Source organism: Heloderma suspectum, chromosome 4 (genome assembly GCF_057233095.1).
Source record: "Heloderma suspectum isolate Gila_16-S chromosome 4, 16-S_ref, whole genome shotgun sequence".
NCBI lineage: Eukaryota > Metazoa > Chordata > Lepidosauria > Squamata > Helodermatidae > Heloderma > Heloderma suspectum.
In genome coordinates, this window is record NC_139461.1 from 276,682,130 (window position 1) to 276,698,339 (window position 16,210).

At 43.8% G+C, this 16,210-nt stretch overlaps 1 protein-coding gene across 2 annotated transcripts in view; it reads left to right on the forward strand.

Annotated features, from left to right (window-relative positions):
* The first annotated feature begins 6,420 nt into the window (after nt 1-6,420).
* The window catches only part of PPP1R16B (protein phosphatase 1 regulatory subunit 16B), a 141,141-nt gene continuing 131,351 nt past the window's right edge, over nt 6,421-16,210 (forward strand). Inside the window, exon 1 of one of the 2 annotated variants that reach the window (XM_084853937.1) lies at nt 6,421-6,723. The gene's annotated coding sequence lies outside the window, so the exon portion shown is untranslated. The remainder of the gene's footprint in view (nt 6,724-16,210) is intronic. The other variant, XM_084853936.1, reaches the window with a different exon arrangement.

The window sequence follows — 16,210 nt, forward strand, 5'->3', positions numbered from 1 at the left end:
CCTCCAACTTTTGCTTTTGATTAGGCCCTGTCTCCAGTGACTTCTTTGCTTCGTTGATTCATTAACTTATACTGGAGCGCTTTGAGATTGTTCAGCAACCTAGAAGTACAAAATAGTGTTAATGCACCAGCAACTTGAATTTTACTATTCAGCTTTGCTATAGACAAAACAATGATTCCTTCTCTAGCCACCAGAATGAATCCATTTAAGGGCAAACAGGCTTCAGATATCAAAATGAACTTTATGGAAAGGGAGGCTCACTCAGCTGCTCCCCTCTCTCAGCCTTCAAGAAGAACATCAAAAAGAGTTTATTTAGACATGTTTTTAATGCTGTCTGATCCCCAGAGTTCTATTTACAACTCTACTGGGTTTTTTAAGGCACAATCCTATGCATGTTTAAGACAGAAAAAAGTCCTACAACTCTCAGTAGTTGTAGGATTTTTTTCTGCCTAAACTTGCATAGGATTGTGACTTTAATGGGTTGGATCCAATGCTGGTTGTCTGCTTCTGGAATGGATTTTCCCTCCCCCCTGCAACCCCCTCTGGAGGAGATCATCCAGAGCAGATGTGGGGGCACTTGGGGGGACCGTACAGGGAGGAGAGCAAGTGGAAGTCCTGTTGTGTGAGTGGAAGTCTGCTCATGTGATATTCAATTTAAGTCATTGTTATGGTTTTGAGCCATATAAATGTTTATATATTAAAAGATTATACGTATGATTATTGGGGATGTATATAAAGCACAATTACAGTACATATGTATCATACAGCTGGGTTTGTTGTTTATTTAGTCAGTCGCTTCCGACTCTTCGTGACTTCATGGACCAGCCCATGCCAGAGCTTCCTGTCGGCCATCGCCACCCCCAGCTCCCCCAGGGTCGAGTCCGTCACCTCCAGAATATCATCCATCCATCTTGCCCTTGTCGGCCCCTCTTCCTTTTGCCTTCCACTTTCCCTAGCGTCAGCATCTTCTCCAGGGTATCCTGTCTTCTCATGATGTGGCCAAAGTTTTGCCTTTAATATCCTTTCCTCAAGTGAGCAGTCTGGCTTTATTTCCTGGAGTGCGGACTGGTTTGATCTTCTTGCAGTCCAAGGCACTCTCACAATTTTCCTCCAGCACCACAGTTCAAAAGCATCTATCTTCCTTCACTCAGCCTTCCTTATGGTCCAGCTCTCGCAACCATAGGTTACTATGGGGAATACCATTGCTTTAACTATGCGAACCTTTGTTGTCAGTGTGATGTCTCTGCTCTTAACTATTTTATCAAGACTTGTCATTGCTGTCCTCCCAAGAAGTAAACGTCTTCTGATTTCCTGGCTGCAGTCAGCGTCTGCAGTAATCTTTGCGCCTAGAAAGACAAAGTCTGTCACTGCCTCCATGTTTTCTCCCTCTATTTGCCAGTTATCAATCAAGCTGGTTGCTATAATCTTGGTTTTTTTGAGGTTTAACTGCAATCCAGCTTTTGTACTTTCTTCTTTCACCTTCATCATGAGGTTCCTCAGCTCCTCCTTGCTTTCAGCCATCAAAGTGGTATCATCTGCATATCTGAGACTGTTAATGTTTCTTCCAGCAATTTTAACTCCAGCCTTGGCTTCATCAAGCCCAGCATGTCGCATGATGTGTTCTGCGTACAGGTTGAATAGGTAGGGTGAGAGTATACAACCCTGCTGTACTCCTTTCCCAATCTTAAACCAGTCTGTTGTTCCGTGGTCTGTTCTTACCGTTGCTACTTGGTCGTTATACAGATTCCTCAGGAGGCAGACAAGATGACTTGGTATCCCCATACCACCAAGAACTTGCTGCAATTTGTTATGATCCACACAGTCAAAGGCTTTAGAATAGTCAATAAATAATTGTAAATAAATAGTCAATAAAACAGAAATAGATGTTTTTCTGAAACTCCCTGGCTTTCTCCATTATCCAGCGGATATTGGCAATTTGGTCTCTAGTTCCTCTGCCTTTTCTAAATCTAGCTTGTACATCTGGCAATTCTTGTTCCATGAATTGCTGTAGTCTACCTTGCAAGATCTTGAGCATTACCTTACTGGCATGTGAAATAAGTGCCACAGCTGGGTAGGGTGATACATTTTAAACTTATGGTTTTTATATTTTACTTCGTTATTGTATTTTATGGTTTTAAGTTTTGTCTTCTGAGCCACCCAGAGAGCTTTGACTAATGGGTGGAACAGAAATGTAATAAATAAATATATAAATTAAAAATATCCTTCCTGTAAAGCACTTATCTAAAAATTTTACCAGTTCTCAATGGCAGGCTGTTTAGGAAGTCTTGGAAATAACAAGTTTTTGTTGTTTTTACGAGATCTCTAGCTCGATATGAAAATTGTTCTAAATTTGAATAAAATTGGCTGCTTTTTTAGGCTTTCACTGTTGCATCCCAGTTGATAAATACAGTGCCAAATGGGATTCAAAAACAATATTATTGACTTGATATATGTTAGAAAAATTCAGCATCTTCCTGTCTTTTAAGCAGTATGAGCAACTTGGCTTCAGCTGACTTCAAAAGGTCTATCAGTCTCTAGCATGGTGGAAAATGCATACAGATCTTTACTGTAATTCAGTGATTTTTTAAAAACTGCTGCTTTAAGACCAGAGTTAAGACTATCTCAAGTTGGGTCAAGCTCCGCACAGCTGGGAAGGTAAGGCTGATGCCCTAACAGACATGCCAAGTGATCAGTAATGATTTTGTGCAATGTCACAAATTGTATTTGCTTATAACTTACCCTCCATGCACCCACACTTTTCCTGGGTCTTTCAGGCCCAAATCCAGATGGAGAGGATGGAGTGCCTGGGACCAGCAAAGATGCCCAACATTGTCCTGGTCCTGTATTGCCTTACAAAGCATCTGAGCTTTACTGTATTGTTAGAGGAATCCTGCGGTGAGTTGACCCATGGTTGTATGTGTGTTCATTCAGCCCAGGTTCATCTGTACGCATTATGATTATGTAGGATTCATAGAATCATAGAATAGTAGGGTTGGAAAGGGCCTACAAGGCCATCGAGTCCAACCCCCTGCTCAGTGCAGCAATCCAAGTCAGATGCAGGAATCCAAGTCAAATTCTACTATCTGTGTACAAATCAGGTATGGACACACATAGACAATAGCTCTATTCAGGCATTTGAAAAGCATAAGTGTAATGGGGAGATGGGGAAAGGATCCACAAGATTGTTTGGAGCACTGTAATTGCATTCATCCAAACTCTGATTCAGTTTCCCCATCAACATGGTTAGGTCAGGGTAGAGTCTCTCCTCTATACTTAAGATTTTCAAATGTCTGAATAAGGTTAGATTCTCACAACCATCTGAACAGGCATACATAGCGTGGAACCCACATCCAGTGTAACATGTGAATACCTCTACTGTCAGGCAGGGATCAGGGTTTGTGCTATATTTCCGCCCTCAGAAAGGCAGCACAAGGGCCCCAATCCCCACATTTTTTTCTCACCAAACAGAAAGTAAGAGCAGAGATTGGGACCCTTGCACTGTGTTTCTGATGTCAGGAAAGTAGTGTGTGACTCTGATCCTTCCACTTCTCCCCTCACCCCCCAATTCCCTCAGGGTCAAACTACATGTTACTCTAAAGCTGTAGATATGTCTTGTCTTCACTTAAAAAAAAACAACAACCTCAAAACTAACTGCAGGGGACCTGATATGGATTGGGACCCATGTGTAAGGGGAGGTAGGGGGCATTAACCCTTGCTCCCACTGTGGTCCCTATCCAAATCACCCCCACCCACCTGTGTGTGGAATTTATGTCACAACTGGATCACTTTTTGACAATGGAAATTGCAGGTATGGGCCCTCTAGTCTGGACTGGAACTACAGGGGGGACTTTAAGCTCTCTCTCTATTACCCATGCTAGGGTCCCAGTCTATATACTAACAGGTGGTTTGACCCTGAGAAGTCACATTCCATATCTAAAGGAATAGGCATTGCACATAAAATCCAATGGATTCCTTCTGCAACACAGAATCTTTCTGCAAACACTGGAGTACTGGCTGTATGCCAGCTTCAGAATGTAACTGAGCATGTACTGCATAACTCTGCCAGCAGTTGCTACCATAGGCTTTATTGGGCAGGAACACTTTAATAACTTTTGAACTGCTGTTCAGAATTTCACTGAACCAATGAAGGATGATTGCCATCCTCAACAAGTCTGAGTAAAGTACATTAGTAACTTTCATCAAAATTTGAAACACACACATATATGCATATTTTTTAAAAATCAAATGAAATAAGTAAGTGTATCTATTTTCAGCACCTTTTAACTTGCTGTACGTGTGGTAATTTGTATTGGATAGGCTTGAAATTTGGCACAATCACATAGCTCATGGATGCCAAGTTTCAAGATATTAGCTGAACAGAATGTTGAGACCCTTCTTTTTTGGCAGCTTGCCTTAACTAAAGGTACCTTCCTGTGCCCCTTTAATGATCTCTGCTCAGAATGAAATCCTGGCTTGATATAATGTTCATGGGAGTGGAGTTTATTTTTTCCCTACATGTAACTCAGATTTCATGGTAAATGTGCATCAAATTGCAGTCTTGTATTCAACTGGGCTTATTTATTGTTCTGCTGTTTGCTGGATTGTATGACAACAATCATTCCTGTGGCTGAAAGCCACAAATCCCATGAGCTAGAATGCTTGCATTTAAGCTGACTTTGTTTGCAAACCTCAAATCAGGTAAACCAGAGTAATTGGACTTGGTTCTTCATTTTGTAGAGGTTTAGACCTACTTCTGCTGTTCTAGTAGTTCTGATGAAGTCGCCCATGCTGATCCAGTGAATCTGTTTCAACTAGCAATTGGCAAAAGATCAGCATCCTGAACCTACTGATTACAGGTGTTCTGATTTAGTGATGATCATATGCAACTGTCTACATGCACTATCCAGTAGAAGTTTTCATGCACAATTAATTTTGGTGGGGCATTTGCAGAGCTTCCCAAGAGATTATGCCCTCTATCTCAAAGTGCCCTAGTTTGCATAGCGCTTTGGAGTGTTACAAGAAACCCACTATCAAAAATGTGCATGGTTGTTTCAGGTCAACATGTGATTCTTCATCTCTGCACCTACCTCTTGGCCATAGGTAGCTCTCTTCTCCATTTATGGGCCGGTTTTCTTGCCCTCTCAGATTCATGGTGACCCTGATTTCCCAAATTCCCTGGCTACATAGGTCTGCTGCTGTTTCCAGTCTCTCAGTGGTCATGCTGGCTGGGGATGTTGGGAGTTACAGTTCAGCACATCTGAACAGCATCATATTGGGAAAGGCTGCACTAGGGCAAGTCAGCCAATCACTGCCAGGGGCTTCACCATATCTTCCGCCATGACCTGTCCGTCTTGGGTGGCCCTGCACGGCATAGCTTATGCTTCACTGAGTTATGCAAGCCCCTTCGCCACAACAAGGCAGTGATCCATTAAGGGGTTAGACAGAATAAAGTCCTATACATTGCAGCATCCCTCCAGGCAGTCTTGCTGACTGGGGTATGCTGGGAATTGTAGGACTTTTTTCTGTCTAACCCCTTCATGGATCACTGCCTTGTTGTGGCGAAGGGGCTTGCGTAACTCAGTGAAGCCATAAGCTATGCCGTGCAGGGCCACCCAAGATGGACAGGTCATGGCAGAGAGTTCTGACAAAATGTGGTCCACTGGAGAAGGAAATGGCAACCCACTCCAGTATTCTTGCCAAGAAAACCCCATGGAACGTATCACAAGGCTAAAAGAGATGACGCCGGAAGATGAGCCCCTCAGGTCGGAAGGTGTCCAATATACTACTGGGGAAGAGCAGAGGGTATTTCGAAGTAGCGCCAGAAAGAGTGAAGTGGCTGGGCCAAAGCCGAAAGGACACTCAAGAAGAGGTGGAAAGAATACACAGAAGAACTATACAGGAAAGATCTTAATGTCCCTGATAGCCATGATAGTGCGGTCACTGAACTTGAGCCAGTCATCCTAGAGAGTGAAGTCAAGTGGGCCTTAGGAAGCATTAGTAACAACAAAGCTAGCGGAGATGACAGTATTCCAGCTGAGCTATTTAAGATCCTAAAACATAATGCTGTTAAAGTGCTGCACTCAAAATGCCAACCATTTGCCAACAAAAGCAGAGGACAAGAAGGCCTGGAATGCTACGGCCCATGGGGTCACGAAGAGTCCGACAAGACTTAACCACTGAACAACGACAGTGCGTGTGTTGCATTTGCTTGAGCAACAGATCCCTTTCCAGGCCCGGCTTGGTCTCGCACAGCACAACCCAGGCCTGTGTGTCACTGTGTTCAGTGGGGCCTACTCCCAGTTCAGTGTGCTGCTTTACTTCGGCCTGCAGCCTGAATCTCTCTCCCCTTCCCCAGCCCCTAACTGCTGGCGGCTCCTCACCTTCCCGCTCAGCATCTCTGGTCCTCCTCCGCCCCTCGCAGAGCTCCGCCTCGGAGGCGGGGCTGGGCGGGGGCGAAGAAGGCTAGACCCAAACGGCTGTATCATCAGCGCCGGCTGCTTCTTTAGCCGCGGGTTAATCAGCCAGCCAAGGAACGGATCTGCGCCCGCGGGGCCGCAGTCGCCAGGAGCTCCGCGTTGGGAGGGCTCCGCTGCTCTTGCTGCCAGAAAAGCTGCCGCCAGCCCCGATCGGGCTCTCCCGGCCGAGCGCCAGCGGTGAGGGGCTGTTGCTGCGGCGGCGGCGGCGGCTTGTGGAGCTGGCTGCGGCGGATCTCGGCTGCTGCTGGTGAGTTGCATTCAGTGAGCGACAGAGCAGCTGCGGCTTGAGAGGCGATTGGAGCGGGTGGGTTGCTTGCGGGCGTGTTTCGCATCGAAGCCCACGATCGCTTCTTTGGGGTTCGCCAGGGCCGCGCGTCCAGGCAGCTTTGGAAAGGGGTGTGTGCGTGTGTGTGCGCGCGCGCGCGCGTGTGTGTAGGGATTAGACAAGTGGCGGAGGGGCAACAAGCCGGCAGTAGTTCCCGTTAATTACCTGGAGGGCTCATTATGACTCTAGATCGCCTGCTAGACTGCGCCACCGTTAGTGTTATTATTATTATTAGCCTTCAGGACATATTATTTCTTGGCTATTCTGGATAGTATCCGGTGTTAGTCCTATGTAGAGTAGACCCATTGAAATGAATGAGGCTTAAGTTAGTCACGGCTAACTTAGGCCCCACTCCTTTCAGTGGGATTACTCTGTGTAGGACTAACGCCGGATACTACCCTCTCTTTTCCTCCAGGATGGAGAAAACTTCCGTTTTTTTATTTCTGAAGTTCGTAAGCAAAGGTTAATGAGGAGGCACTGGGACTCACGGTTTTCCCGAAGCCGCCTTTTCCTCACCCGCAATACCCCCGTCAGTGTGGCGCCGGATTGCGGGCATTCAGAAGCCGTGTTCACACGTTCAGCGTGAACTTTTGGGGAGGCGAGGAGGGGGATCGCGTTCCTCGTCCCCGCTTCCGACCTCCGTGAGAAGCGGTGTGTGTATGTGTGAGTGGGCGGAGGAGGAGGAGGGGTACTCTGCGCATGGTTAGAGATACTTTTTTCTTTAATTTTTGTTTCGGATGTTGCGGAGCTGACCTCGGTATTCGAAACATGCTCGGGCATGGAGCCTTGACCCAGATGAAGTCCGGCTTGTAAGCTGATCTTAGGGCAAAGAGGCAGAAGGCTGGAAGCTGAAGCACGGGGGAAATCGAGTCCCTGTAAAAAGAAAGAAAGAAAAGCAGCCCTAAGCTTTGCTTTTACTCATAGGGATGCGCTGTGCCAAAGAGATCCCCATGTCTTTTTATGCTTCTTCATAGCATGTCTGTATACACTGCCGTGTTTGTGTGTGTGTATATCTGTTTCCCTGGCAGCTTCTAACCTTCCATAGCAAGGCGACTCCCAGATCTCAAAGCCGTGGGCAGGTGCAATGCCAACCTGTCCCTCCCATGTGCGTGTTCCTGCCCCGATTGCGTATGTTCAGTGCTTCTCTCCTGCATATCTCTGGTGAATACATATCCGTTATTTCCTGACACCCCTCTGCTATTTCCATTCCGTACCTCCACCCCCTCATAATACCGATAGGATGGAAATCAGGGTAGGGAGTGTGATGATGGTGTGTTGGACTGAGGGTGCGGTTATACTGGCCCCTTGTTAACAAGCCAGAGCAATGCTGGCATGCTTAGGTTGGGAAAGACTCCTCTGAAGATGGGGCAGAGCAGAGGCACTGAGAAGTTATGGAGGAAACTGGTATAGAGGGGCAAATTGGGATTTTAATCTCTTTTTTCCAGTGTGAAGCTTAATTTTAAAAGTTATGTTTATTATGTATGTATGTATGTAAAGTATATTTATCCTGCTTCTTACCCAAAACGTCTCCTGGAGCAGCTCACATATAATACATAAAACAAGACAGTCTCTGCCCACAGGCTTACAGTCTAAACAAGACATGACACAGAAGGAAAAAGGGATGGAAGCGGGGAAAATGTTATAATTATCCTTTTAATTTCCAAGAATTCATTTTTAGCTGCTAGACATAAATTGTTACCTCTTTTGGAAGAAGGTGAAATTTAAAATACTTTTGCAATAACATGCTCAATTTGTGATGATGGTGTGTGTGTGCAGGAATTGTTTGCTTTTTGCTCGAAAGAGCAAAGTGATGGCAGGGAGGGTGAGGACAGAGTTAAAACGTTGGGGAAAGTAGGTGTGGAGAGAGAGGTATACTCTTCCCTCCTAGCTTCAAATCAATTATTTAAGGGTCCTGCCCCTTGGACACAGCCCTGTGCTGGTGCCTACCAGAGACCTTTTTAGACAACATAATGTGTAGAGTGAACTCACACAGCCCATTAGCCCCTGGCCTATGGGTGTTCAATTTACGCATTGTGAACGTATCCTACCACACAGGTAGGTTCTGTGCATGCAATCTGGGGTCCTTCAAAAAGTTGGGTACCTGACAACACAGACAAACGACCATGTCTGTCGTTTGACCAAACATAAGATTTGTTTAAAGGTTAATCTGAATATGTGTGTGTGTGTGTGTGTTGTGGGGTGACGCCAGCAGATGTGATGCTAGCTCAAGCACACCCAGCATGTTGTCTGGAAAGGGCTTTTGTGTTCTGTTTCTCTATAACCTTGAGGGCTAGAAACTTAATTTTTTAAAAAATCAGAAGGTTAAAGTTAAGGTTCTCACTACAATCTATATTTGTACCAAGTACCAATTTATATGTGGAATCATGGCAAATGAACAGCAGTGATGTTTCCTAATGTATAGAGTATCTCCCAGTTCTTGGTTTGTTAATTCACTTAAATCTCTCTGCTACATACAGTGATGATTCCTTTATATTATTTGGCCTGCATGTTCACAGCCAATGACTGTTGTCCAGAACCAACTGCTGTGATGTCACAGTAGGCCTGGGCAGGCAGAAACATCTGTGGCAAGCTGCAATGGGTTGCTGTAATGATGCACCCTTAACCTCCAGGGTATTTTGGTGATAGATGAGGTTGTAAAGAACCCCTTGGATAATCTAGTTCAGCCCTCCTACAGCAAGGGGGATAAGGCTGTGTATGTTAATCCTTGTGTACTACTTTGGAACATGAGGGCAGTTTCTTCCATTGCACGACTGGCTTTGGTGTTATCGATTTGCATAGTTTCCATTATCGCAGAGTGGTAGCAAATTCAGATTTTGTCTTCCTGCTGTCATTCTTCTGTGTCTTTCAATTGCTTCACTTTGAATGTTCCTCTGCCTTGGATGCAATCTAGGTACCATCCTGTAGTTAAGCAAATTGTGAGCATTATTGAAATGAGCAGCTCTTTGAAGAGTAAGAAAGGAGTTCTGGAGCATCTGGCCTTGATTGACTGCTTCTGCTGTGTATCTCAAAGTGAGAATGTCAGTGAAAAAACTTATTTGGGGGAGAAAAAAGATGGTTCCAGAGTTTGGGCTGATATATATTGTCTGAATAAAGCTTCTAAACCAGCCTTTCCCAACCTGGTGCTCCCAGGTCGTTGCTGCTGCTGCTGGTTGTTAATATTTATATAACACTTCATTTGCTAAAGCAACATCAAGGTGGTGTGTTGTTGTTCAATTGTTCAGTCGTGTCTGACTCTTCATGACCCCATGGACCATAGCATGCCAGGCCTTCCTGTCCTCCGCTCTCTCTCGGAGTGTGCTCAAGTCCATATTCATTGCAGCGGTGATGCTATCTAGCCACCTCATCTTCTGCCGTCCCCTTCTCCTTCTGCCTTCAATCTTTCCCAGCATCAGGGTCTTTTCCAGGGAGTTTTCTCTTCTCATTAGGTGGCCAAAATATTTGAGCTTCAGCTTCAGTATCTGTCCTTCCAATGAGCACTCAGGGTTGATTTCCTTTAGGATGGACTGATTTGACCTCCTTGCAGTCCAGGGGACTCATAAGAGTCTTCTCCAGCACCACAGTTAGAAAGCATCAATTCTTCGGCGCTCAGCCTTCCTTATAGTCCAGCTCCCACAGCCTTACATTGCTACTGGGAAAACCATAGCTTTGATTATACGAACTTTTGTCGGCAACGTGATGTCTCTGCTTCTTACTATGCTGTCTAGGTTTGCCATAGCTTTCCTCCCAGGGAGCAAGCGTCTTTTAATTTCATGGCTACAGTCACCGTCTGCGGTGATCTTAGAGCCCAAGAAAATAAAATCTGTCCCTGCTTCCATTTCTTCCCCTTCTATATGCCAGGAAGTGATGGGGCCAGATGCTATGATTTTAGTTTTTTTAATGTTGAGTTTCAAACCAGCTTTTGCACTCTCCACTTTCACCCTCAACAAGAGGCTCTTTAGATCCTCTTTGCTTTCTGCTATTAGGGTGGTATCGTCTGCGTATCTGAGGTTGTTGATAATTCTCCCAGCAATCTTAATTCCGACCTGTGATTCATCCAACCCGGCGTTTCTCGTGATGTACTCTGCATATAAATTAAATAAGCAGGGCGACAATATACAGCCTTGTCGTACTCCTTTCCCAATTTTGAACCAATCGGTTGTTCCATGTCTGGTTCTTACTGTTGCTTCTTGACCCTCGTACAGGTTTCTCAGGAGACAGGTAAGGTGGTCTGGTACTCCCATCTCTTTAAGAATTTGCCACAGTTTGTTGTGATCCACACAATCAAAGAAAAATATCCCTAAAACAAAAAACCCCAAGAACATTATAAACAGTAAAAATATAAACATTCATATTTTAAAAGTCTGAGGGCTTTTCTGTCTAAACATCTGATTCATATTTAGACAGAAAAAAAGACTTACAACACCCAGCATCAGAGGACTTCTTTCTAAACATGCATAGGACTGCACCGTAAATTGAAAAGATGTGTCTTTGCACCCTTTCTAAAAGCCAAGAGGGTGGGAGCAAATTGTCATTCCATAGTTTAGGAGTGACAAAAGAGAAATCCCTTTCATGTGTACTTGACAAATGGGCCTCTGCAGGTAATGGCACCTTCAAAAGGGCTTCTCTTGCAGATCTTAATAACTGGAGAGGTTCATAACGGGATAGGGCAGTCCCTTAGACAGCGAGGTCCTAAATCATTTAGGGCTTTAAAGGTTAAAACCGCCACCTTGAATTGAGCCCAGAAAGCAATTGGCAACCAGTGCAGGTCTTTTAAGACAGATGTAATATGGGCCCGATATCGTGCACTGGATAGCTGCTTAGCTGTGGCATTTTACATTAATTGAAGCTTCTGGATACTCTTCAAGGGTAGCCCCAAGTAGAGCACACTGCAGTAGTCTAAGCATGATGACTGGCTGAGGGATGCTGGGAATTGTAGTCCAACTCATCTGGAGGTAACCAGGTTGGGGAAGGCAGCTGTTCTAAACCACTTAAGAGACACTGAAATTTAATATTGCTTATCATTTATATAGCACTTCCGATAATACAAAAGAGTATGTTACAATAATATTATTTTCCATCATAAAACGCTTAGTATTTATATTTGTATTCCACCGTATTGCGCAAGCTTGGAGTGGGTAACATTATTTTAACTTTTATTAAAAGCAGGTCACTATGAGAAAATGATGATTGTTTAGTGACTTAGCCCTCTCACCCATTTGCAATCTAACTTAGCCCAATATGTAGTACATACAAAAAGATCGTAGGACTGATTCATGTATTCAGGTCTCCACACTTTACTGTTCTTTATAATTTACATCTCTCTTTTCCTCCAAGTAGCATAAGGTGGCACACATGGTTTCCCCCTGTTATCCTCACAACAACCCTGTGAGATAGGTGAAGCTGAGAGTGACTGGTTTAAGGCCCCCTACTGAGTCTCTCAGCCGAGTGGAGATTTGAACCTGGCTCTCTGTGGTCCTATTCCGACACAATAACCACTACATCTTGTTGACTTGTGTTAAAATATAATTTACATATTCTAGACACCACATCATATGGACTTCCTGAGGTCTGCTCTATGCACGCAACAGAATGAAGTGGTAGCATGGACTGTATACCACTTCAAACTGTGGGTGGTGGTGAGGAATGCCATTTTAGAATTACATTAAAAGCAAAACTCCCTACAAGTAGAAAACTAGCATGAAGGGAGCAGGCTGGAGTAGAATCTTTCCTTGTCATGTGCTAGCTTTTTACTTGCAGAGAACTTCTTCCCATGGAGGAGCATTCAGAATTGGTATTGCCCTCACTTACTGTCTGAAGCAGTATAGTTCATTCTACCACCTCAGGCTTTTGCACTGTATATGAGGTGATCGAGCTGTCTGTGGTTTTAAATCTGTGATGGCTCATTTACACCTGTGGGTGACCCACTTGATGCTACATTCACTGGGTGACATACATGCATGTGCAAGCTTTCCCTGGCTTGTCGTTGACTATTATGATGCCGCTCCATTTAATTGTTTCTTTTTATTTATTTCTTTTTGTAGTTGTAGTTGCAATTGTTAACAGTATATTTTAACAGTGATCTTAATATCTTTGTATGTAAACCGTTTAGGCATTTTATATTATTAAGTGGTGTACACATATAATAAATAAATAAATAAATAAATAAATATGTGAATCAGTGCTGAATCACTTCAGAAGACAGGTGAGGGGTTACATGTTAGAATATTACCCTTTATTAAAACCCAAAACCTACTCCCTTCATAAAGATAACTAGCATATTAGGTATAAAGGTAGGAGCATTGGAAGATGCATTAAACCGGATTGGACTATTTGTCCATGTAGCTGTCTGGTGGTAGCTCTGTATGGTGGAATAGCTCTCTGCGGTGGAGTGCTCCTGTTCAGGATTTCAGCCAGCCATGTCCTTTTCCACAGCACTCCATTCCATCCCCCCATCCCATGGTTTTCCGCCACCCCTCCCCAACAGACATTCAAGATTATTTGGCCGGAATGAGCATACTCTGTCCTCATTGAGCTATTTTGTTTTTTTCCCCCACCCTTAGGGCTTCCCCCCCAAATATTTTTGGACTTCTGCAAACTTTGGGGTTCCCTCAAGCCTGCTGCTCTAACTCCCTTTTTAGTATGGATGGTGCTGTTTGGGCTACATAAGGATCCACACTTGGAGAATGAGCTTGCTTCTAGTATTTAGGATGATGAGGTCTAGAACTTTGAAAAAGGCACAAAAGATTCTAAGAAATGGTGGACTTAGAGGCCTATCCCACTCACAGGTAAGCCATTTTACTCTCAGCCAGCTGCAGCTTCTGGACATAATTTTTGAGGGAAGCCCTATGAAGGATACATAGGGATGTATGGGTTATATAAAATCCATTCCATCTGTGTTTTGCAGATTGTCATGTTCTGTCGTATGCCCAGCACCGAAATCGGATTTTTTTGTTTCGAGACTTGCACAGATTCGCATTAGTGCAAATTCACACATGCGAAAATGGGCCAATTCCCCCCCCCCCCCCGCTAATTTTCATGCTTTAGCCTATGGGGGAAATGTGAATTTGGGGCTGAGTTTTTTTTATTTTGCATGTTTTTCTACGGCAAAATTTGTGCAAAGTTTGGGAAAACGGACTGCACGTCCGTGGAATCCGACCAACAGGGGAAAGGCCGGTCTGCTACAGAGTCTGTGGGTCGGCCTCATGAAAATCTGTACTCAATTTGTTTCCGTTGTGGATTTGTCTGACATCCCTAAAGATGCATTTCCAGAATTGGTGGCTGCTTCAGATGTTGTTAGATGTGTTGGTGAGGAGATGCACAAATGCTTTGTAATGTCCGAAGTAGAATTCATGCTAGGAAGATGTGCAAACTTCAGCTATGCAAGCACTGTTTTGAGAGAGACCAGAGTATCACTGTCTGCTTTGTGCGAAGACAGATAAAAGCCTCCAGATGACTGACTCGGCTATAGGTGCCAAACATTCCACATCTGATTGGAGAGCCCATATTTCAAAATAGTGCAGCACAGCAGATGTTTGTAGCCAAACTAGCGCCTTAGATTGTTTTCACAGGTGCTATATATATGTATATATTTGCTGGAATAATGTATGTTTGATTTGAAACATCTTTCCTGTTATACTACATCAACATTTGCTAGTGAGGTATTCCAGATCAAGGCTGCAATCCTATGCGCACTTACTTGGGAGTAAACTTTATGAAACCTGGTGAGACTTCCTTCCAAGTAAATATGGATAGGACTGCACTGTGAAACCTCTGAAGGTTGCAGTCTTGTGTGTATTTACCTGTGAGTAAGCCCTACGGAAAGTAGTGGGGCTTTCTCCGGACTAAATATGCATGGGATCACACTGCATGTATCCTTGTGAAAATACTCTTACTGTGCAATCCCATTCATGTCTAGTCAGAAAGAAGCTATACTGAGTATGATTGACTTCCAGGTAAGTGGGCATAGGATTGCAGCCTTAAAGTAATTTTGGATGTTACCAGAAATGTAAACAATCAGCTCTGTAAATCCCTCTCCTTTCTCCTTTTGGGAGCACGGAACTCAGCTTCCTGGGAAATGGCTGTTTTTAATTTTTTTAAAAAACAAGCTTCTAGCCCATATGGCTACAAAGATATGCTCAAAAGTATGTGCCTGCTAAAATCTCAGAAGGAGGAGAGGCTGAAAAAAAGGGTCCAATGGCATGTTAAATAAATATGTGCAACAGTACTTTGTCTTTAAAAACAGCACCAACAAGAGGAAAAACTGCTTTTGAAGGGGATGACTGGGAGAGGAGAAGAGATGGGGAAGGGGTACATAATTCTTTTCCTGCTGGCCATCTTTCCACTCCATATAGCATCACCTTTACAGGATTTCAAATGTTCATATTTAGAATAGTTGCAACAGAGAAATGGTAGGTGGGGAAGGGTTATACACCCCCTCTTCCTCATATTTCTTTGTCCCCAGTTGCCCCCAAATGAATTTTCACCTTTAAAAAGGAATAGGGGCTATTGTACACATTTGCATATAACCTTGCCCCTAAGTTTTCAATTTTTGGAGGGTGGGTCTTCAGCGCCTTCTGTAATGCCTTGCCCTTCCCCACGACTAAAACCAGAATATATTTTGCAAAATAGAAAAAACAACAACAAACAAATAATCTGGGCAAAATGTGAGAGCTTCTTTAATTAGCATAACTTGTACAGGCTGCTGAATTTAGCATTTCTTGAGCAAGAAATCGAAGTGCTTTGGTGCAGTGTGTGTGTGTGTGTGCATAAAGTGACACAACAGCAAAGCAACAAGGATGCTCTGGATTCACTATAGATGCAGTCAGTCTTAAGGTAAAATATATAAGAAAGGTAGGCTAACAACAGAGTAATTTCAAAATATATTTAGAGCTAAATATTTTGGCTTCCTCCCTCTTCAGTAGCTGTGATATTAAATGGATGCCAATAGTGGCAGTTCAGAATCCTGGGAGATGAACATTCCTAAGAAGAAAAAAGCAGCGCTTTGAGTGGTATGAAGCTTATGAATTGTCCTCTAGATTAAGGCCATATGGACTAAGAGTTCATATTTATTTATACACACACACACACTTAAAGCTCAGAATGCATACCGCTCTGACCACTTCCAAACAAGTTCCTCTTCAGGCATTACGATGGAAGAGCAAAAATATGGAAGTGCGAGTCACTCACAATCCCTTTGTCAGCATTTTTTAATAAAGTGTGGAAGTGGCTCCAAGCCTCAAGGTTATGATTATATTAATGATAATTGCCAGATTGAAATCTGGGGGAGAAGGTCACAGGTTTCTTATGAGAGGGAGCTGGTGAAACGCAAAGCGTTCCTAGTTAGTTGCTGCCGCCGCCCGAGTTTCAAGGTGTACAATGTTGAATTTAGAAGTATCCCCATGCTGTGGAT